The following is a 23,017-nucleotide window of genomic DNA, read 5'->3' as shown; positions in this document are numbered from 1 at the left end:
GTCCCTTTTCCCTCTCAATGCGCTAGACATTTGGAAAATTTTAGAATGGTCAAACATTAAAGCATTTGCAATCGATCCTATACCCGAAGCGTATGGGACACGATGCACAATGTTTTATTTGCTATGTTTTCAAAATTCGAATTGTGAAGAGGAATGTCGTAATCATAATCGAAATTTTAAGAACACACTATGTACCTTTGACTAAATTTATTAACATTCCACAACCTAATCCTTTAGATTTGAAATGAAGCATAATATTCTCTCCCTTAATTATAGCAAAACAAATATACAACCCTTACGACTTTGCAAGGTATAACTCTTGTTTTTCTATAATTAATATTGCCAACTTGCAAAACTTTCCATAATAATCATACAATCATAACTTTTATGCTCCCACTATCATGATGATTATTATAAAACATAACACTTATGCTCCCACTAGCTTCGACATGTATTCATAAACATCTTAACTTTTAGAAAAACAATACTTATTGAATTTCTTAAGTTCATGTTTCTAATACTTAGTGCTTTGATAATCTTTTATCAAGGCTACTTGAACTTATACACTTTTGCCTTAGATAGTTCATATGTGTGTCTTAACAATTAAGACTAATTGCCAAACCTCACAATTCAAATTATGGAAAGGGATGTCGTAACCATGATCGAATTCGAGAATGCAATTTTACAATCACTATCTTTTAAAATCTTTCTTAGTGAAAGCATTTTCTCACAATCATTTTCATGAAGGAGGAAATCTTATGACACTTAGATTTAAACGGTGTATGTGTTCCTATCCATGTGAATTTGTTAAAACCAAAGTTTACGACAAATTCAAACTCATATGGATCGAACTTTCTTAATCTTGATTTCTTGTCTTATGGTAGCACAGCTGCCCACCACGTCTTCCAAGTAGTTAAGCAGCTCACCTTTTTCCTATCAATGTACTTTCCATTGATCAAGGTCCTTGCCTTTTATGCATTCAAATGAGAACTCATAGGACTCATATGCATAATTAACTCGATTGGATTGGCACAGAAACAAAATAATGTCTTCACGATAGGTTGTAAACCTCAACTCATGTGCTAGTGATGATCGATAAGGTTTATTTGATTTGTTCTTAAAACTTTTCAAGACTATTAAGACTCCCACTGACTCCTTGACATATACGATTCTCTTATCAAAACATTTCTTGACAAACAAATATTCAAGAGTTAGTGTAGCTTATATCAAAACAAAACACTTCATAATTTTGGTCTTAGTTGGTCTTTGTCTTATCCAAGACATCACAACTTTCCACAATTGATGAATGTTATAAACCTTCTTAATACTATTCACTCAATGTCACAATCTTGACTTTAAGACTTGTTTTGGAACGAAGTATGATTGACTTCTTGATTTGACCATTTCTTCAATCTTTGACTCCTCTTCTTAAACATACAATTGTACTAAGACTCACTTAGAGGATCAATTGAGATATGGTTCTTAATCATTAAGACCTATCATAAAGCATAAAAGCTACTCTCCCTTCTTCTTAGAATGGAGAAACTTTTATCTTTCTGCCTACATGATTCTTCTTATTCGTTCTACTATTGATCTAAACCCTTTAATCAATTTAGAATTACACTTAATCTTGTAAGTATAATCATATTTACTAAGCTTTTTAGTAAATCATGACGAATATCTTTGTTATTCTTATGGTGAACTTGATCAACACACAACTTTGTGTACTCGATCTCCTAGTCCTTCACTTGACACATTGTCAACGAATTTGTCTAATTTCCAAATATGAAATTTCTCATTCATCATGCAACCAAGTTGCGTGATTCCAAATTTCTATCGAATTGAAACTTTGGGCGATGAGAAACTCTCCCTATTTGTTAAATTCTTGACACTTCCATAATAACATTACTAAGAATCATATCCATTCATTGTAGAAATATTCGAACATCAATTTTCATAACGATTTCATTGCAAGGAAGTAAATAAATAAATAAATAAGTCAAAATTTATTTTATTTATAAAAGCAGCGGAAAAACATTTGTCCTTACAATGCAAAATCCATTGAAAACTATGTAAAAAATGAAAAATTTTTAACAACTCTATCATAACTATCTAAGCTCAAAATCCAATCTTCAAGTCCATGCGATCAAGATCCATCTCTTGTGATTAGATTCATCTTGCTCTCTTATCAAGCTTCCTTTCTTTTCACCGATCCTACAAAACATTCAAATGTAGTCTTATCACATCATGTATTAAGAATCAATGAATAGGAACTTAATGGAGTTAGATAGTGGATTCTTACCTAAAGCGTAGTCATACTTTTGACTCTCCCATCTCTTAGATCTCTTAGGTAAATAGGGCAACTTCGTCTCCAATGCCCCTTCTCTTGGCAATAAAAGCAAATTGACTCCTTTGGAACAACACATGGAACTACTTCAGACATCGCCTTTCTCTTATGATCAAACTTTTCGATCATTGCATGTCTTTCATTACCATTGTCTATATCCATAGAGGTCTTGAAGGCAGATTCACCAATCAACTTTGTTTTTCTATTGCGCCAAACCATTGTTGATTCAGCAGCAATAAGCATGTAGGTGAGATCTATAAGTGTCACGTTGTGGTTCATCATATAGTACTCTCTTACGAACTCACTATACGAGTTAGGAAGTGACTGAAGAACCCAATCAACAGCCATCGCTTCACCGACAACGGATCCTATCATTCTTAATCTATCAATGTGTGACTTCATCCCTAAGACGTGTGCACACACCGACTTGCCCTCTTTATGTTCACTTGCCAAAAGGGATTGAGTGATATTGAACCTTTCAATTTTACAATCTTGTGGGTTAGGGAGAATAACTGGAGGAGGAGGAGGAAGTGAAGCATGATTTCTTGTTCCTCGATCGAATTGTGGAATATCATCTTCATGTGGAATGCTTGTTCCACGGGACTTGAGAAGACCATAGTTGTCGAACTTTGACATCGGGAGAAAAACGAATTCAAGTTAGTTGATTGATTGAGTCCTTGGTAAATCACCCAAATGAAATTCCAAGGCTAGGACCCAACACAATATCCTACAACTCGGGAGAGGGATGCCGTAACCCAAATTGCAAAACATTTGAAGGTAAGTGAATGACGATTCACTAGTTTCCACCATGAAAAACGAAAAAGAAATTTAAGTTTTAAATCTATGAAAACTCCTAGATCCTTTGAGATTCATTGAACATTTCAATGGCATGTTTAAATCTCGATTTGCCCCTCTAGTTTGTGACTGGGATGCCGAGGATCACAAAGCGGGTGTGAATAACCATGCAAACTACATGGTGCCCTCACATGTTACAATCACCTATTCGATGTGCCGGTAAACCACACACGCTCCACCGAACTATGACAAACATTGAGTCACCCTTTGCTACCTTTGCTTAGATCCATGTAGTGTGCCGGTAAACCACACACGCTCCACTAATGTCTTCGCAAGGGCACAAAGTGTAATTTCATGGAATTGCATCAATTCACTTTTGCCTAAGTAACTAAGATTGGGAATTTGAAAAACATTTAGTTACTTTGTATTTCATTATACTTATAATGGAAGGTTTCGTCCTATCCTACCCGTTCGGCTAACGACCTTCCACTAGTCAAGAGTGCGGTGGGTAAGAGTGGATACCCATTCAATCGCCATTTTATAGGCAATTTCCTTAAACACCCCTTACAGACCAGCTTCGTGAATGAGGCCTACTAACGGTAAGACTGACTTTTACTCATACATATATATAATGTTAGACTTTTAATGTTATATATAGTATAGGGTGTATTTTATACTTTTAAAATACTATGTGGTTAACTTTAGTAATTACACTTTTAATTCAATTAAATTGTTAACCTAAACTTTTATGGATTTATTAAACCTCTTTTAATTATACTCCTTAATTAATTAATAAAACCATAAAGGTGTGATTTGAACTTTTCAAACCATTACTAGGGTTTTAGAATTTAACATTTCTAATTAAACTTTTAATAAACTTTTAAATTCCAAAACTTGAGGGCAAATTTTGAAACCTTTTTCAAAACATTAGGGTTTTAACTATTTAGATTTCAAAACTCCAAAACTTTTGGGTTCAAATTTAAACTATAAAACCTAAAGGGGAAAATATGAAACCTTTCATAGCAACAAGGATCAAATAACAAATAATTTTAAATTAACATTTAATCACATAATTATCCATATTTGATTTATTTAATGATTTCTTGCAAAACAATTTATCAATTTACTCAAAATAATTAATCAATTAGCTTATAAGGAAACAATTATCTTGTTAATTGATAATTATCTTTAATTAGATCAAGAATATAGTCATATATATCATAAAATCGGATTTATATTGATCTAACATGATAAGGTAACTATCCATATGCAAAAACAGCAAGAAATCCCGAGATAAGCATTATCTGACGAGTTGACTCGTCGAGTCAGGCATGGACTCGTCGAGTCTGCATGGACTCGGCGAGTTCAGCCATGGACTCGGCGAGTCCAGCCTCCATAAACAAAAAATCGAATTTTTCAGTTATACAATGCATCAATACAATTGAAACCAAGATAGGCTCTGATACCACTGATGGGTTTTGGTCATAAGACATCCTATGTGCTCATACAAACCGTAGTGCTTGGATCTAGGTTTCTCTATTGTACATGCTTTGAATCCAAGACTATAAACCCTAATTCTAACATATGGAAATCGACATTAACATATAATTAGGTTTAAGAACATACCTTGATTGTTATATAGCAATAACAATCACAACTCCACCTTGGATTGACTTTGGAATGCTTAGAGTCACAAGTGTCACTCCTCTAATGGCTTACAAACACCATAAGCAAATGGAGAAGGTATAAAGAGAGAGGTGAGAGGTTAGAATTCGTATCTAGGACCTCTTGGGAAGGGATACCCGAATTCATGACCCTAGGGGTGTTTATATAGGTGTAGAGATAGGGTTTCAGTCATTATCCTTATCTAGTTGATTATCCATTAAGCAACCAATAAGATAATCCTTGAATCCTTATCATACTCGAATTCTAAGGCTTTCCAACCTTAAATTCGTCCACCATATAAATAAGATAATCCTTACCTTATTTTGTAACTATCACATAATTACAAATCAGCCCCTCTAGTTTAATTAATTACATTTGATCACAAAACTAATTCTTAATTAATTATTGACCAATATTAATTAAACAAATATGATTTCTCCTTTAATATATTATTCTTATAACATATTAATAAATCATATTATCCTCTCTCTCTTTATTCATTTCTCCGATCAAGTTGCTTTGGTGAAGGCAACCCAAAAGGACCATGCACCATCGGGTCAAGTACATACCAAAATAGTTATGGACTTAGACATTAATCCAACATAATGAATGTTTTGAAAGTTGGGGTTCGAAAGATCTATATGCTCAAGAATCAATTAAAATGATATTACCAATAATATACTGTCACGCCCCAAAACCGAAATAGCGGAAACGTTCTGTGGCGGAGGACGTCATGTAATGTATCATAAGAATGCAAAGTAGTAAACAAGCAACAACATCATCCATTGCATTAATAGTATAATTTTAGTTACAAGTGTTCTTTCATAATATAAGACAACATAATGAACAATCAAAATAAAATAAGAGTCTTGATTTCTCCATCTACACAAAACCTGGTCGTCGTACCTGTCTATTAATGACCTGAGAATACAAGTATTTTGAAGGCGAGTATCAGCAATAAAGTTAGTGAATTCATAAGTATTTATGTGTCTTTGATTTGAAAAACTGTAAAGTAAAGACTTGTAAACATTTGGAAAAAGATTGTATAAGTATGAACTGTTTGAAAGTAGTTGAAAGCGTTTGAATACCCTAGCAAATCCCTATGATTTCTATTAGTATAAAGAGTAGTCTTCTACCAAGACTAGACTGTTTTGAAAGTAACAAAGCTGGTTTTTCCCTTTTATGACTACTATTAATAATATATATATATATATATATATATATATATATATATATATATATATATATATATATATATATATATATATAGTCTACCTCGTTGTTTATGTGAATGTATCACAAAATAAAAGTAATAAGAAAATATAGCCATGTAAGTGTTATCCTTTTGTATTAGGATCAACCCGACATCGCGACTGACGAAATAGTATTAACCTTGAACGTCCGTAGATGATCATTCTCCTCTGTAGCTAACAACAGGGTGTAGGAATGGTTAGTCCCGTAAAGGTACCCTAATATAAGTATTAATCGTAGGCATCCGTAGATGTTCATTACCTTTGTTGCTAACAGTTGGGTGCCGGAATGGTTAGTCCCGTCTTAGTAAGTAAGTAGTCTTCTCATGAGACCCGCTGTAAGTAAGTAATAATATGATTGGTAGTACCTATTCTACATTTGGAACTAAAGGTGACTTCCGCAACGAATCGCTAGGTCGAAATCCATATTAATTACTAAATCATATATAATCCTAAACTACACCTATAATAGTTTACTAGGGATATATGAACGTATACCTTTGCTACCCAATGGTAATGAACTGACTGATCAGAACTATTATGTCCGTAAATGTACACATGATATATAACTATATATTTAAACGACCTTCAGACGGATACCCGATACCCTACCAGACCACATCCCAACGGGGAAAAGGAAATAAAGCGGGTTAGCCTTCCTAAGTCCTTTAAACATTATTTATATAACTATACATATACAGGCATGCTTTTAACAAGGTATCTATGTAAAAGTATCCTGGGAAGTGTATCCATGTAAGTGTATCCATGTAAGTATATCCAAGCAAGTGTATCCATGTAAGTATATCCAAGTAAGTGTATCCATGTAAGTATATCCAAGTAAGTGTATCCATGTAAGTATATCCAAGTAAGTGTATCCAAGTAAGTGTATCTCGTCATATAGCATTTAGTATAGACTCATGCATAAACTGACTCTAGTTTAATTCCTTGTAATAGGAATAGCAAGTAGTATCTCCTAACTATACCTATAATAGTTACTAGAAATGTACAAGTATCAACGAAGGTATAACTTTACTAGCCAAAGGTACTGAACTGACTGAGGGCACTTTTATGTCTACATATGTATACATGATATATAACTAATATTTAGACGACATTCGGACAGATAACCGATACCCTACCAGACCAAATCCCAACGGGGAAAAGGAAATAAAGCAGTTTAGCTTTCCTAAGTCCTTTAAACATTACTTATATAACTATACATATATAGGCATGCATTTGATAATATAAAATCATAAAAGGAGTTTTGTAAACACTTTGAAAAATATTAATATCTAAGAAAATTTAGACTTAATGTCAGTTTATAAAATGGTTTGAAAGTATTTTGTTTGAATAAACAGTTTAATTATAAAGGAAACCTTTGTTTGAAATACATTTGTAACAAAGTTTGAAAAGAAGCATACAGTGTCAAAACTAGTTTGATAATGAGTTTTATACATATAAAAACGTTTAAGAAAGTCATTTGAAGAAATATGTTTGGTAAAACAGCTAACATATAGTAAATCCATTTGCATGCTAGTTATTAATCACATGTGATTGATATAATAACTAATCATGATTTAACTTGTATTCCCCCCCCCCCCCCCCCCGAAAGCATTTATAAACATTTAAAAACATTTAAAAGGTTAATTCAAGGGGTATGAAATCACCTGTAGTGAGCGGATCGGATGGAAGTGTCGGACAAGGTGCGAGGTGTCAAATGAGGACTTGAGCACACACAATGGTCCTAGTTAACATATAATCAAACATATATGTATCTAATTAGTTGATTAATAAATAATTAATCATGTTAAGACACCCTAGATCATAGAAACACTTTGATTCAAGTGCTACAGGTACGAAAGGGTTGCACCTAAGGGTTGTATGACATGGCATTGGAGTTTATGGCCCATGAACCACCCCTTTATGGAGTTTACGGCCCTTGACCATTTCCCCTTGATTTTAGGGCCGTAAACTCATGGTAAAATGTGCCAAATTGTGTTTTGAGGTCTTACAAGTCATGATTGGGCATCAAATGATCAAGTCCAAGCCTTAGGAAAGCATTAGGGGCATAACAAGACCACCTTGTGGAGTTTACGGCCAAATGACCATATTCTTATGTGTTCACGGTTGTAAACTCTCTTAGGTACATATTTTGATTGTTGTTTAAGGTCTTAAACACTTCTAGGAAGGTTCAAGGTTGGCATCCAAGGCTTACGACGGGACTAATGTCCATTTTACCACTTAAAAAGGGGTTTACGGCCCAAGAACATCCTTGGTCGTAAACTCCTTTATTCTTGTGTTATTTGATGATTTTAAAGTGTTATAAGGGTCATACTAAGCATACAAGAAGCTATAGCAAGTGCACTTACAAGATCGGAGCTCGATTGGGTGTTTAAGGTCCAAGAACACTAGTGTGTGTTCTTGGTGTTTTGAAGATCTAATGAAAATCAACAATTGAATGGATGAAATGATGTATAATGACTAGTTGTTATGATATAACAACAAATCAAGCCAAGAAGTACTTACATTTTCGGGAAATCGGGTGAAAGACGGGATGGTAGTTGAGAGTGTTTGGAGTTTGCTTTTGAGATTGCAAGTAAGAAGTGAGGTGTTTTGGGGAGTAAACTCATGCTTAAGGCATGATTTTACGGTTTTGGAAGGATTTAAGGCCCAAACATAAAAGTTTGGCCGTGAATTTCCTAACTACGTGGTACTTGCGGTTTTGGAATTTCAAGACTCGAGACTGCACTTCCTTTCACCCGTTCGTTTGAAGAATAATTATTAAAATAATAAAACGAACTTTAAATTTGCTAACAACAAATAAAAATGATCTTGACTTATAATTTGAAGTGATTGACTTTAGGGTTTGACCGAACGAAAATTTCGGGTTGTCACATCATCCCCCCGTTAAAGGGAATTTTGTCCCGAAATTAGAATTTAGGTAAAGGAGTAGGTATGAGAAATCGATCAAGGATGTGCGGAAACTTCCAAATCGATTGGTTCTCGCGCTAACAAGTGAATTCAGGTCCTCGGTTGGTATCCCAACAAACCTTGACTAAGGGGCGGCGGCGTTGCTTTGTCCCCTTCACCACTCGGTCGAGGGTCACTACAGTTCTTCCACGAAGGCGAGGATCTCGTTGATCTCGATCTCGTCGAGTGGGATTACAAGATTCCTGACGAAAAGGTGCATTTTCAAGTTTGAGAAGTGAAAGGTAAAATGTACGTTACTAAGCTCGCGGTGTAGGTTGGGTTTGTGAGTTACAGGACCGATTCTGGCAAGAATCTCGGAGGTCCTAACTATTCTGGATTTGGCTTACCATGCTTTCCGAAGCGTATCAAGCCTTCCCAAAGTGAGATTTCCAAAAGGATTTGGCCTCTCACTTGAAATTCCAAGGTTTTCTTCCTCTTGCTTGTCTTCCCAGTCAAGGGCCACTCCCTTCTGAGTCACAGTCATAAGAGGTTTCGTAATCCACAAGGAGTTCTGAATGAACTCTTGACAGTAGGTCAGCGAGACCTAGAATTTGGCAAATTCCTATCGGCATCCTCGGTGTTGACAAATTCTTAGCGGTTTTTGATTTTTGGCAAGGTCCTCAAGAATTCCCACATTACTAGTAATGTGTTTTAGGAATTCGACTCTTCAAATCTAAAACTCGCATTTAAAGAACTTCGCATAAAGCTTCTCTGATCGTAATGTTTCCAGGGTTTTGTTGTAGATGCTCTTTATGATTTCCTTCTTACTACGAGAGTCCATAAGTAAGTCATTTATAAAGGCAATGACGAAATGATCCAAGTAAGAATGGCGTACCCTATTCATTAAGTTCATGAATACTACGGGCGTATTGGTTCTATCCGAGGGGTATCACTACAGACTCGTAGTGTTTGTGTCGAGTTTGGAAGATTGTCCTCAGGACACCCTTCACTAACACTCATAACTAGTGATATTCGGATCTTAGGTTCATTTCTGAAAGGTACGTCATTCCTTGCGGTTGGTCAACTGATTCATCTATGTGAGGGAGAGAGTGGTGATTTCCAATGGAAGTCCTGTTGAGGTCTGCACCACGAGGACTTCCCAAATGTCACCCATACTAGTACTATTCTTGCCCAAGCACGCTTAACTGCGGAGTTCTGATGGGATCCGGTGTATTAGTGCTGCTATGATCGCACCCCCTGGATTCTGTCTTCTTGAAGAATAAGACTAGAGCCCCCAAAGGTGAGAAGCTTGGTCTTTTCATTATGTTGCCGAGCAGTCGTTAAACTGTCCGGACGGTTCTTGTATCATTTTGATTCAGGCCAAGAGAGGAGTTATTATACATATAAACTTAGCTCATACACGTTATGATATAATCAATACGGGGCGGATGATAAAATGTGTGATTCTACTCTAGTCCCACATCCCAACGAGGAAAAGAAACTACTTTAGAAATCTCACATTCTATTATCTACCAGGTCTTCGTTATATATAACTCGGGAATGTATAAGCGAGGAAAATCATGACAATAATCTTCTTACGAATCTTTTTCGATGAACTAAGATTTCCTAGTAAAGGCTACTATTGACCCTGGATGTACGTCGATCGTTTAATTATAGAGTAAGAATATGTTCTTGAAGGTTTGACCTACATCCCTATGATGCAGTCCTAGTACGGAATGGAAGTATGTTCACGAAGGTTTGACTTACATCCCTATGATGCAGTCCTAGTAAGGAGTAGAAGTAAGTTCGTAGACTAGTCTTAAGACGTTTATCATTCACGCCGAGGTACTATAGGTTGGTGGATAATATGATCCAACCACTGAAAGAGACTTGGAAATGTCTCCGAAGTTAAATTACTATAGTCCAATGACTTGACTAAAGCATGTTTCAGATAGACTCCAATGAAAGTATGATGAGAGTATTTGAACAAAAACTTGACATGGAAGTTAGCCGAATATCAATATCATCGATGTTTAAGATGAAATAAGTTCAGGAAAAATTTGACCTTGAAGAAGGTCTTACATCACATCCGAAGTAGCAAAAGTTTTGGCCACAAAAAGGCCTAACAAAATGTACCTACAGTACAAGGTAGTTTCATAGAAAATGCCACATAGGACATAGACAGGAACACGGTTCCATTAAAACAAGAAGGAAAGTAAAGTATCTCCTACTGGTGACGATCATCCCTCTAGTGAACTCTTAGCTCAGCCAATTGATATTCCATATCAAGCAGGTGTCTTTCGTACACCCTCTGGCGTACTCGGAGTTCTATGACTTCGGCTCGTGATTCAGCCAATGCTTGAAGCAGGGTTTTATGGTCTCCTTCAGATCTCTTACAAGCATCTCCAAGACGAATGGTGCGAAGGGTATGCATTCTCGCATTGGCGACAACTTCTGTGATTTGATGTAAGGTTGTCCTGCCTTGAATCTCATTTCGGGACACTCTGCGGACCAGGATTTGCAAGATTCTATCTGTTGGGCCCCTATTGCTCAGGTCATAAAAGCTTCGGTCTCCATTAAATGGCATGGGCTGTTCCTATCTTGGCTACATGTTTCCAAGCATTCTACCTAAGGAGGCGTCGGGCCATGAAAAGCCAAACGAGGGTTAGGATTTGGAATGGGAGCTACCTGGGGTAGGTTCTTGTAACACCGTAAATTTCAAAACAATATTTTCAAATTTATAAAAGATAATTCAATTAATATTCATAAAACAACCATGTTAAAAATTCAATCCAAGTAATACAACAATCCCAAGATCTCATAATCGTAAAATCCCATGCATGTGTACTGATCAAGCTGGCGCCTTCCCACGGTCGTCACTAGTACCTGAAACAAATAACATCAAACACTGTAAGCACAAAGCTTAGTGAGTTCCCCAAAATACCACATATAACACATATTAGCCACTCGAGGCTATAACTCTGTGGGTCCGTGCACCCAACCTCTGTAAACCCTCAGGTTCTAACTCTGCAAACATGCACAGCATAAATCACAAAGAATAATGCAGCGCAACACATAACACAAATATAGCATACAAGCACTGTATCACATAACTCTAGTTACCTACTCAAGGTAAAGTATAGTGAGAAGACTCACCTCGTGTATCTCGATAGCTCGCAAATCCCAGAACCCACTCGTACTCGATCCCCCGAGCTATAATCCTCTTATAATACAATACACCTTTAGCATTTTCACTACTAAGGTTGACTAACCCCACTAAGTCAACACAAGTCAACTTTGGTCAACGGTCAATGGTCAACTTTGACCGAACTCGGCGAGTACATAAGAGCGACTCGGCGAGTCTACACGTGTTCGCTAACTCCCTCAGATTCTCTCTTGGCACGTCGAGTACTCCCCTAACTCGACGAGTTCCACCTGGCATGAATCGTAAGGCCACCGCGACTCAACTCGCCGAGTCTCAAAACAACTCGGCGAGTTCCATATTTACTCAGTCCACCTGTCAACCCTCTCTGACTCTCCCTAACTCACTGAGTTAGCCCTTTAACTCGGCAAGACCACTCGCTGAGTGGTTATGGACAATCTTCATGCTACTCGCCGAGTCTGTTCTTCGGACTCGGCGAGTCTACGCCATGTATGAGCTCAAACTCACTCCTGAGGTCAAATCTGTTCCAATAACTCCTAGATCCAGTCCTTCCAAGCATATTCATCACGTAAAGTCACAATCTTGGTGCTCATGCAAAGGTCGAAAGGCCTTATTTGATGATATGATCTCTAAAATGCTATTCTAAGCTCATGGCCTCCATTAACACACATAAAGCTTCAGGGAAAAGTGTCTCTGAACCTCTTTGGGTCCAGATCTAAAGTACTAACACAAGAAGAGGCCAATTACTCCATGGATCTCTTCCACAAAGAAACCCTAACTATAAGATTCACAACAAGGAAAAGAAAAGAACAAATGGTTACCTCAAATGAAGTCCCTGAGCTCAGAAATCACTGGATTAGCACCTTCTTTGGTCTCCTCTTGCCTTGATCCTCTTCTATATGCAAAATACCCACAAATAATCAAGGATCTTCCTCTTCTCTCTCACAAAGTGCTCACAGGCTCTTTAGGGTTCTCTCTGGGGTTGGTGGCCGCAAATGAAGGCCATAAACCCCCTTAAATAGGTCTCATACCCCAGAAATTAGGGTTTCATTAAACAGCATGGACTTGCCGAGTCCACCCCTTGGACTCGCCGAGTCCAGACACGAACCCGCATCCAAAATCGCGATCCTACTCGGCGAGTTTGAGCTCCAACTCGCCGAGTCCCGTCACAATTCACCAAAAATACAATAATAATAAATACCTGGGAATCTGGGCTGTTACAATTCTCTGCCACTAGAACTAGACTTTTCCCTCGAAGTGTTGCTCTACAAATAACTTTGGATGCTGCTCGCGCATCTCACACTCCGGTTCCCAACTCATCTCGGACCCCTTCCGATGTTACCACTGAACCAAAACCAAAGGTACCTCCTTGTTCCTCAGAACTTTGATTTTACGATCTCTGATTGCCACCGGTCTCTCAGCGTAATTCAGGCTCGCATCCACCTGAATATCCTCTAATGGAACCACTGCCGACTCATCGGCTATACACTTCCGCAATTGCGACACATGGAAAGTGTCGTGAATCTGCCCCAACTCTGCTGGCAAATCCAAACGATAGGCTACCCTGCCTACTCTCGCGACCACCCGAAATGGACCAATATATAGGGGCCGCAACTTGCCCCTCTTCCTGAATCGAATCACTCCTTTCCAAGGAGAGACCTTTAGGAGCACAAAGTCGCCAACTTGAAACTCAAGTTCGGACCGGCGTCTGTCCGCATCACTCTTCTGTCGACTCTGAGCGCTCAATAACCTCTGTCTGACCTGCTAGATCTGCTCTGTTGTTTGAAGTACGATCTCAGTGTTGCCCATAACACGCTGCCCGACTTCTCCCCAGCAAATGGGGGTCCGAAACCTCCTCCCATACAACAACTCAAAGGGTGGCATACCAATGCTCGAATGATGGTTGTTGTTGTAAGAAAACTCTGCCAAGGGCAAGTACGTATCCCAACTCCCCTCAAAATCCATCACACATGCCCGGAGCATGTCCTCGAGTGTCTGAATCGTCTGCTCACTCTGTCCGTCTGTCTGTGGGTGATATGTGGTACTAAAATGCAGCCTAGTACCCAGCTCCTAATGAAACTTCTTCCAGAATCTGGAAGTGAAACGTACATCCCAGTCTGAGACAATCGAGATCGGCACCCCATGCCGAGATACCATTTCCCTCACGTACATCTCTGCTAACTTCTCTGCGGAAGAACTCTCGCTGATAGCAAGGAAGTGAGCGCTCTTCGTCAACCTGTCCACAATCACCCAAATTGCATCAACTCCCCTAGCAGTCCTTGGCAATTTGGTGATGCAATCCATGGTGATCTGTTCCCACTTCCATTCAGGAACCTCCAACGGCTGCAACTTACCATGTGGTCTCTGGTGTTCGGCCTTAACCCTACGGCAGGTTAAGCACCTCTCAACAAACCACGCAACATCCCTCTTCATATAGGGCCACCAATACTCCTTCCTCAAATCCAAATACATCTTAGTGGCCCCAGGATGGATCGAGAATTTCGACCGATGAGCCTCTTCCATCAAAATGGTACGCGTTCCTCCCACAAACGGTACCCAAATACGCCCCTGAAATGTCATAAGCCCCCGACCATCGGTAACAAACTCCGATGCCAACCCAATAACTCGCTCTCTCTTCTGGTTCTCCGACCTCACTGCCTCAGCCTGTGCACCCTGAATGGTGTCCAACACCGGAGCCATCACGGTCAATCGCAAACATACATCTTGCAACGGGGCGCTCTCCGCCCTACGACTCAGGGCGTCGACTACCACATTAGCCTTGTCCAGATGGTACAGGATCTCACAATCATAATCCTTAACCACGTCCAACCACCTTCTCTGACGCATATTTAGGTTGGGCCGATCCATCAAATACTTCAAATTCTTATGGTCCGTGTATATCGTACACCGAACCCCATACAGGTAGTGACGCCAAATCTTGAGAGTGAACACCACTGCCCCCAACTCTAGATCATGGGTGGGATATCTCGTCTCATGAGGCTTCAACTGCCTCGATGCATATGGTATCACATACCCTCTCTGCATCAGCACCGCTCCCAACCCCAAGATCGATGCATCACAGTATACAACAAAGTCCTCCATTCCCTCCGGGAGGGCTAACACCGGGGCCTCGCATAACCTTCGGCGAAGCGTCTTAAAGGAGGCCTGCTACTCGGGGCCCCATGAAAAAATGACACCCTTCCGGGTCAACCTAGTGAGTGGCACTGCAATCTTAGAGAAATCCCTGATAAATCTCCGATAATAACCGGCCAACCCTAGAAAACTCCTGATCTCGGAGGGTGACCTCGGCACCTCCCAACTCATCACCACCTCAACTTTGGCCGGGTCGACCAATATCCCTTCCAGGTTAACAAGTTGTCCTAGGAACTGGACCTCTCGCAACCAAAAATCACACTTGGAGAATTTGGCATAAAGCCTCTCCGATCTCAGAACTCCGAGGATCTCCCTCAAATGCTCCTCATGCTGCTCTGTAGATCTCGAATATACCAAAATGTCATCAATGAATACAATCACCGACCGATCCAACATCGGCCTGCACACCCGGTTCATGAGATTCATGAACACTGTTGGGGCATTGGTGAGTCCGAAAGGCATCACCACAAACTCATAATGCCCATAATGCGTCCTAAACACTGTCTTCTGGATGTCCTCATCTCGCACCCTCACCTGATGGTAGCCAGACCTCAAATCGAACTTGGAGAACCAAGATGCTCCCTACAACTGGTCGAACAAATCGTCGATCCTCGGCAACGGGTAACGGTTCTTGACCGTCAGCTTGTTCAACTCTCGGTAATCAATGCACATCCGGTGTGAACCATCCTTCTTTTTGAAAAACAGAATAAGCGCTCACCACGGCGAGCTGCTCATCCGAATAAACCCCTTCCCCAGCAGCTCCTGAAGCTGCGAGGATAACTCTTGCATCTCTGGAGGTGCAAGACGATAAGGCACCTTGGTGATAGGCGCGGCCCCCGGGACCAAATCGATACCGAACTCTACTTGCCTCACGGGAGGCACACCCGGCAACTCCTCTGGAAAGACATACGGGAACTCACGCACTATAGGAACCTCCTCCACCAACCTCGACCTCTAGGAATCAACCCACGTATCCGACACGTATGCCACAAAACCCTTACAGCCCTGATGTAGACACTGCCTCACCCTAGCGGCCGAACAAAACACTGATCCAGAACAGGTACCCTCGCCGTACACTGTAAGAACTCCCCCACTAGGGTCTCGTATGGTCACCAGCTGTCGCTCGCAGTCGATAACCGCACCGAACCTGCTCAACCAATCCATGCCCACAATGACACAGACATCCCCCATGGCAATAGGAACCAAATCAATCGGGAACTCAACACCGAAAATCTCGAGTAAGAACCCACGGATCACCTCCGTGGCATATATCACCTTCTCATCAGCTATGGAAACTCTCAGAGGCCGACTCAGCGCCTCGTGACTAACACTGATGTGCTGACTAAAAGCCACAGATACAAAAGACCGACTCGCACCCGAGTCAAATAGTACCAAGGCAGGTACAGAATTCACAAGAAAAGTACCTACGTATAACATAATATAAGCATAATATCTCAACATTAAAATAAATACACGAAAGAATACATACCAGCCATGACATCGGGCGCTGCGCGGACCTCCTCCGCGGTCAAATGAAAGGCTCTCCCTCGTGCCCTCGGCGCCTCGACCTTCACTGGCCGACTCTCGATAGCTCTGATGGCGGCAGAGGCAGATCCCTAAGGTGCTCCTTGAGCTGATCCCCGCAACTACAGACATTCCGCCTTCCGGTGTCCGGTCTGGTTGTAGTGAAAACATACTGCAAACCCCTTGGGGCAGTCCTTGGCCATATGCCCCTCCTTGCCACATTTGTAGCAAGATCCAGCTCTACATACTCCATCATGACCCTTTCCGCACTTCCCACAAGTGCGGCCCTTCTGGGTCCCTGATTTGGGATCAGCGGGCTTGGCCCGCTTGGCTGCCGGCTGGAATTGTGTCGGTCGCCGATCCCTCCCTTGAGACTCAGCCTCCTCTCTAGCTTGAGTCTCCAGCTCGATCTCCCTCTTCCGGGCATTTGCCTGAAGCTCAGCAAATTTCCGGTACGAGGAGTTCGCCACGAACTCCCGAATGTCTCACCTCAAGATACTCAAATACCGGCTCATACGTGCCTGCTCAGTGGACACGTGCTCAGGGCAGAAGATCGCCCTCTCGTGGAATATCCTGGTAATCACCGTAACAGACTCAGTGCCCTGCTTGTGGGTCAGAAACTCCTGGGCCAAATGCTCCCTCTCCACCTGGGGAACGTACTCATCTCGGGACATGGCAATGAACCTCTCCCAGGTCAGTTCCGCAAGCTCAGCAGGCGAAAAGTGCGTTGTCACAAACTTCCACCAGTCCTTCGCTCCCAAGCGAAGCTAGTTCAGCGCGAATTGTACTCTCAAATGCTCAGGAGATGAGCAAGTCAAGAAACACCCCTCTATGTTAGAAATCCATCTCATAGCCGCCACCGGGTCCTGGGTCCCATCAAACTCTGGTGGTTTCGTGTTGCTGAACTCCCAGAACAGCAACGCATCACCACCCTGCGGCCTCGCAGTAGCAACAGCTGCGGTGGCTGCCACAACAGCAGCCTCAGAAAGAGCAGCATAACGCTCGTCGAAAGTCTCAATCAGCGTGGTCTTAATAGACCCGAACATCTCTGGTATCTCTGCCCTAATGGCCGCAGCCACCTCCTCGTGAATGATCTGACGGATCTCCTTATCACTAGCCCCAACGCCCTCTGGCATATGACGTGTCCTCACCATGATCAACCTTCAAAATACAACATACGATAAATTAGAATCCATTCGAGCATACTCACACTCGACAACTCATCCCTCCTATATCCTTGGCATTCCGAATATTCTTACTCGGACCGTACACCGCCCCGGTGCTTTCAATAGTACGGGCCCAATACTACTGTCCACACCGTTTCAGTATACACCCCAAATCCTCCTCTTCGAATGCCAATTTCCAAGTACTCTATCACTTTCTAACACATCTCTCATAAGCTCCTCGCTGCTACCTATTCACTCTCAAGCATCTCATAGCAGCTCACTTCTTCCTAGGCTAAGGCATCACAAATCAGGTCACTCTAGTCCTAATAGGAATACCTAGCCTACTCTAGCAAGAGAATACATCATAACAATCTCATAAACATATAATATAAGGGTATTTTGGGAAATCACCGTTTGGGCGCTGACTGATCGTACACACGTTTCTTCTCTGAATTTCTCTAGAAATCTTTTACATTTAGAAAATTTGGTTCTCTTTTGAAAATATTTTCCAAATCCTCATTTTGAGTTCAAATACTCCCGAAGGTGTACCCAAATCCCTCAAACCAAGGCTCTGATACCAACTTGTAACACCGTAAATTTCAAAACAAATTTTTCAAATTTATAAAACATAACTCAATTAATATTCATAAAACAACCTTGTTAAAAATTCAATCCAAGTAATACAAAAAACCCAAGATCTCATAATCGTAAAATCCCATGCGTGTGTACTGATCAAGCCGGTGCCTTCCCACGGTCGTCACTAGTACCTGAAACAAATAACATCAAACACTGTAAGCACAAAGCTTAGTGAGTTCCCCAAAATACCACATATAACACATATTAGCCACTCGAGGCTATAACTCTGTGGGTCCATGCACCCAAACTCTGTGAACCCTCAGGTTCTAACTCTGCAAACATACACAACATAAATCACAAAGAATAATGCAGCGCAACATATAACACAAATATAGCATACAAGCACTGTATCACATAACTCTAGTTACCTACTCAAGGTAAAGTATAGTGAGAAGACTCACCTCGTGTATCTCGATAGCTCGCAAATCCCAGAACCCACTCGTACTCGATCCCCCGAGCTATAATCCTCTTATAATACAATACACCTTTAGCATTTTCACTACTAAGGTTGACTAACCCCACTAAGTCAACACAAGTCAACTTTGGTCAACGGTCAATGGTCAACTTTTACCGGACTCAGCGAGTACATAAGAGCAACTCGGTGAGTCTAAACGTGTTCGCTAACTCCCTCAGATTCTCTCTTGGCACGTTGAGTACTCCCCTAACTTGACGAGTTCCACCTGGCATGAATCGCGGGGCCACCACGACTCAACTCGTCGAGTCTCAAAACAACTCGGCGAGTTCCAGCTTTACTCAGTCCACCTATCAACCCTCTCTGACTCTCCATGACTCACTGAGTTAGCCCCTTAACTCGGCAAGACCACTCGCTGAGTGGTTATGGACAATCTTCATGCTACTCCCCGAGTCTGTTCTTCGGACTCGGCGAGTCTACGCCATGTATGAGCTCAAACTCACTCCTGAGGTTAGATCCGTTCCAATAACTCCTAGATACAGTCCTTCCAAGCATATTCATCACGTAAAGTCACAATCTTGGTGCTCATGCAAAGGTCGAAAGGCCTTATTTTATGATATGATCTCTAGAATGTTATTCTAAGCTAATGGCCTCCATTAACACACATAAAGCTTCAGGGAAAAGGGTCTCTGGACCTCTTTGGGTCCAGATCTAAAGTACTAACATAAGAAGAGGCCAATTACTCCATGGATCTCTTCCACAAAGAAACCCTAACTCTAAGATTCACAACAAGGACTAAGAAAAGAACGAATGGTTACCTCAAATGAAGTCCCTGAGCTCAGAAATCACTGGATTAGCACCTTCTTTGGTCTCCTCTTGCCTTGATCCTCTTCTATATGCAAAACACCCATAAATAATCAAGGATCTTCCTCTTCTCTCTCATAAAGTGCTCACAGACTCTTTTGGGTTCTCTCTGGGGTTGGTGGCCGCAAATGACGGCCATAAACCCCCGTAAATAGGTCTCATACCCCAGAAATTAGGGTTTCATTAAATAGCGTGGACTCACCGAATCCACCCCTTGGACTCGTCAAGTCCAGACGCGAACCTGCGTCCAAAATCTTGATCCTACTCGGCGAGTTTGAGCTCCAACTCGCCGAGTCCCCTCACAATTCACCAAAAATACAATAATAATAAATACCTTGGAATCCGGGCTGTTACAGTTCTCAACTTCGGGTTTGGAGTTGTCATCATCCTTGAGGTCTTCAGCGTGGTGATCATTCAAAGGAATCGGATGATCATTCTCCGGTTCTTCTCCAAACCATCCAGCATTGACTTCGTTCGGAAGGTACGGGTTGTCGTGGGGATGGAGTCCAGCCATGTTATCTACGCGAGAATTGGGGTAAGGAAATAATTATTAGACGAACTCTCTAGATAATTATTAAAAAATCTTCATTAGTTACATCGCTATTTGTAAAGTGCATACCAGTCATATGTAATCAAGGAATAGGGGTAAAGCAAAAATTTCACGGATTCTAAGTCCATAACATCCTAGTTACATATAGCCTTAGTGTATCCACTTAGCAACTATCAACTTAGTAATGAAGATCCTTTTTTTGTTCTCAACTAAGTAACTATAGTAACACAAAACACCCCTATGGTATTTTAGGTTTATGTTCTATTGTTCTCATTGTGGTATTGTTGGTAAGATTTTAGACTTGTTCCAACCTCACAACTACACATAGGCACATGCTAGTCAACCCTCGGATAATATAGTTGATCAAGCTATAACTTCCCAGTTTTGACTATATGTCTCTAAGTCTACTTGTGCTGCCCAACAATCGTAATTCTTTTGTACTGTCCTAGAGACACTGATTTTAGTATGAATGCAGGCACATATACTTAATTAAATATTTTATTATTTAAAGTATAAACTCTTGGTCAGAGTATTTTTAATCCCTATGTATTTATAGTTAGTATATCCTTTATGGGTTGATATACTCAATTCACTATAAACAATGCTCTGATACCAATCTGTCACGCCCCAAAACCGAAATGGCGGAAACGTTCTGTGGCAGAGGACGTCATGTAATGTATCATAACAATGCAAAGTAGTAAACAAGCAACAACATCATCCATTGCATTAATAGTATAATTTTAGTTACAAGTGTTCTTTCATAATATAAGACAACATAATGAACAATCAAAATAAAATAGGAGTCTTGTCACGAGACCCGCTGTAATTAAGTAGTCTTCTCACGAGACCCGCTATAAGTAAGTAATAATATGATTGGTAGTACCTATTCTACATTTGGAACTAAAGGTGACTTCCACAACGAATCGCTAGGTCGAAATCCATATTAATTACTAACTCATATATAATCCTAAACTACACCTATAATAGTTTACTAGGGATATATGAACGTATACCTTTGCAACCCAAAGGTAATGAACTGACTGATCAGAACTATTATGTCCGTAAATGTACACATGATATATAACTAATTATTTAAACGACCTTCGGACGGATACCCGATACCTTACCAGACCACATCCCAACGGGGAAAAGGAAATAAAGCGGGTTAGCCTTCCTAAGTCCTTTAAACATTATTTATATAACTATACATATACAGGCATGCTTTTAACAAGGTATCTATGTAAAAGTATCCTGGGAAGTGTATCTAGGTAAGTGTATCCATGTAAATATATCCAAGTAAGTGTATCCATGTAAGTATATCCAAGTAAGTGTATCTCGTCATATAGCATTTAGTATAGACTCATGCACCAACTAACTCTGGTGTAATTCCTTGTAATAGGAATAGCAAGTAGTATCTCCTAACTATACCTATAATAGTTACTAGAATTGTACAAGTATCAACGAAGGTATACCTTTACTAGCCAAAGGTACTGAACTGACTGAGGGCACTTTTATGTCTACATATGTATACATGATATATAACTAATATTTATACGACATTTGGACGGATAACCAATACCCTACCAGACCAAATCCCAACGGGGAAAAGGAAATAAAGCGGTTTATCCTTCCTAAGTCCTTTAAACATTACTTATATAACTATACATATATAGGCATGCATTTGATAATATAAAAGCATAAAAGGAGTTTTGTAAAACCTTTGAAAAAGAATAATATCTAAGAAAAGTTAGACTTAATGTCAGTTTATAAAACGGTTTGAAAGTATTTTGTTTGAATAAACAGTTTAAGTATAAAGGAAACCTTTGTTTGAAATACATTTGTAACAGAGTTTGGAAAGAAACATATAGTGTATAAAGTAGTTCGATAATGAGTTTTATACATATAAAAACGTTTAAGAAAGTCATTTGAAGAAATATGTTTGGTAAAACAGCTAACATATAGTAAATCCATTTGCATGCTAGTTATTAATCACATGTGATTGATATAATAACTAATCATGATTTAACTTGTATCCCCCCCCCCCCCCCGAAATCATTTATAAACATTTAAAAACATTTAAAAGGTTAATTCAAGGGGTATGAAATCACCTGTAGTGAGCGGATCGGATGGAAGTGTCGGACAAGGTGCGAGGTGTCAAATGAGGACTTGAGCACACACAATGGTCCTAGTTAACATATAATCAAACATATATGTATCTAATTAGTTGATTAATAAATAATTAATCATGTTAAGACACCCTAGATCATAGAAACACTTTGATTCATGTGCTACAGGTACGAAAGGGTTGCACCTAAGGGTTGTATGATATGGCATTGGAGTTTATGGCCCATGAACCACCCCTTTATGGAGTTTACGGCCCTTGACCATTTCCCCTTGATTTTAGGGCCGTAAACTCATGGTAAAATGTGCCAAATTGTGTTTTGAGGTCTTACAAGTCATGATTGGGCATCAAATGATCAAGTCCAAGCCTTAGGAAAGCATTAAGGGCATAATAAGACCACCTTGTGGAGTTTACGGCCAAATGACCATATTCTTATGTGTTCACGGTTGTAAACTCTCTT

General features: G+C 40.2%; 1 pseudogene; it reads right to left on the bottom strand.

Moving 5' to 3' along the window:
- Window positions 1–10,105: 10,105 nt before the first annotated feature.
- LOC145038057 (5S ribosomal RNA) lies at window positions 10,106–10,223 on the bottom strand (annotated as a pseudogene).
- Window positions 10,224–23,017: the final 12,794 nt, after the last annotated feature.

The sequence above is a fragment of the Lactuca saligna genome, chromosome 3 (genome assembly GCF_052625555.1).
Source record: "Lactuca saligna cultivar CGN05327 chromosome 3, ASM5262555v1, whole genome shotgun sequence".
Classification (NCBI taxonomy): Eukaryota; Viridiplantae; Streptophyta; class Magnoliopsida; order Asterales; family Asteraceae; genus Lactuca; species Lactuca saligna.
This window is presented reverse-complemented; position numbering and strand designations above follow the sequence as displayed.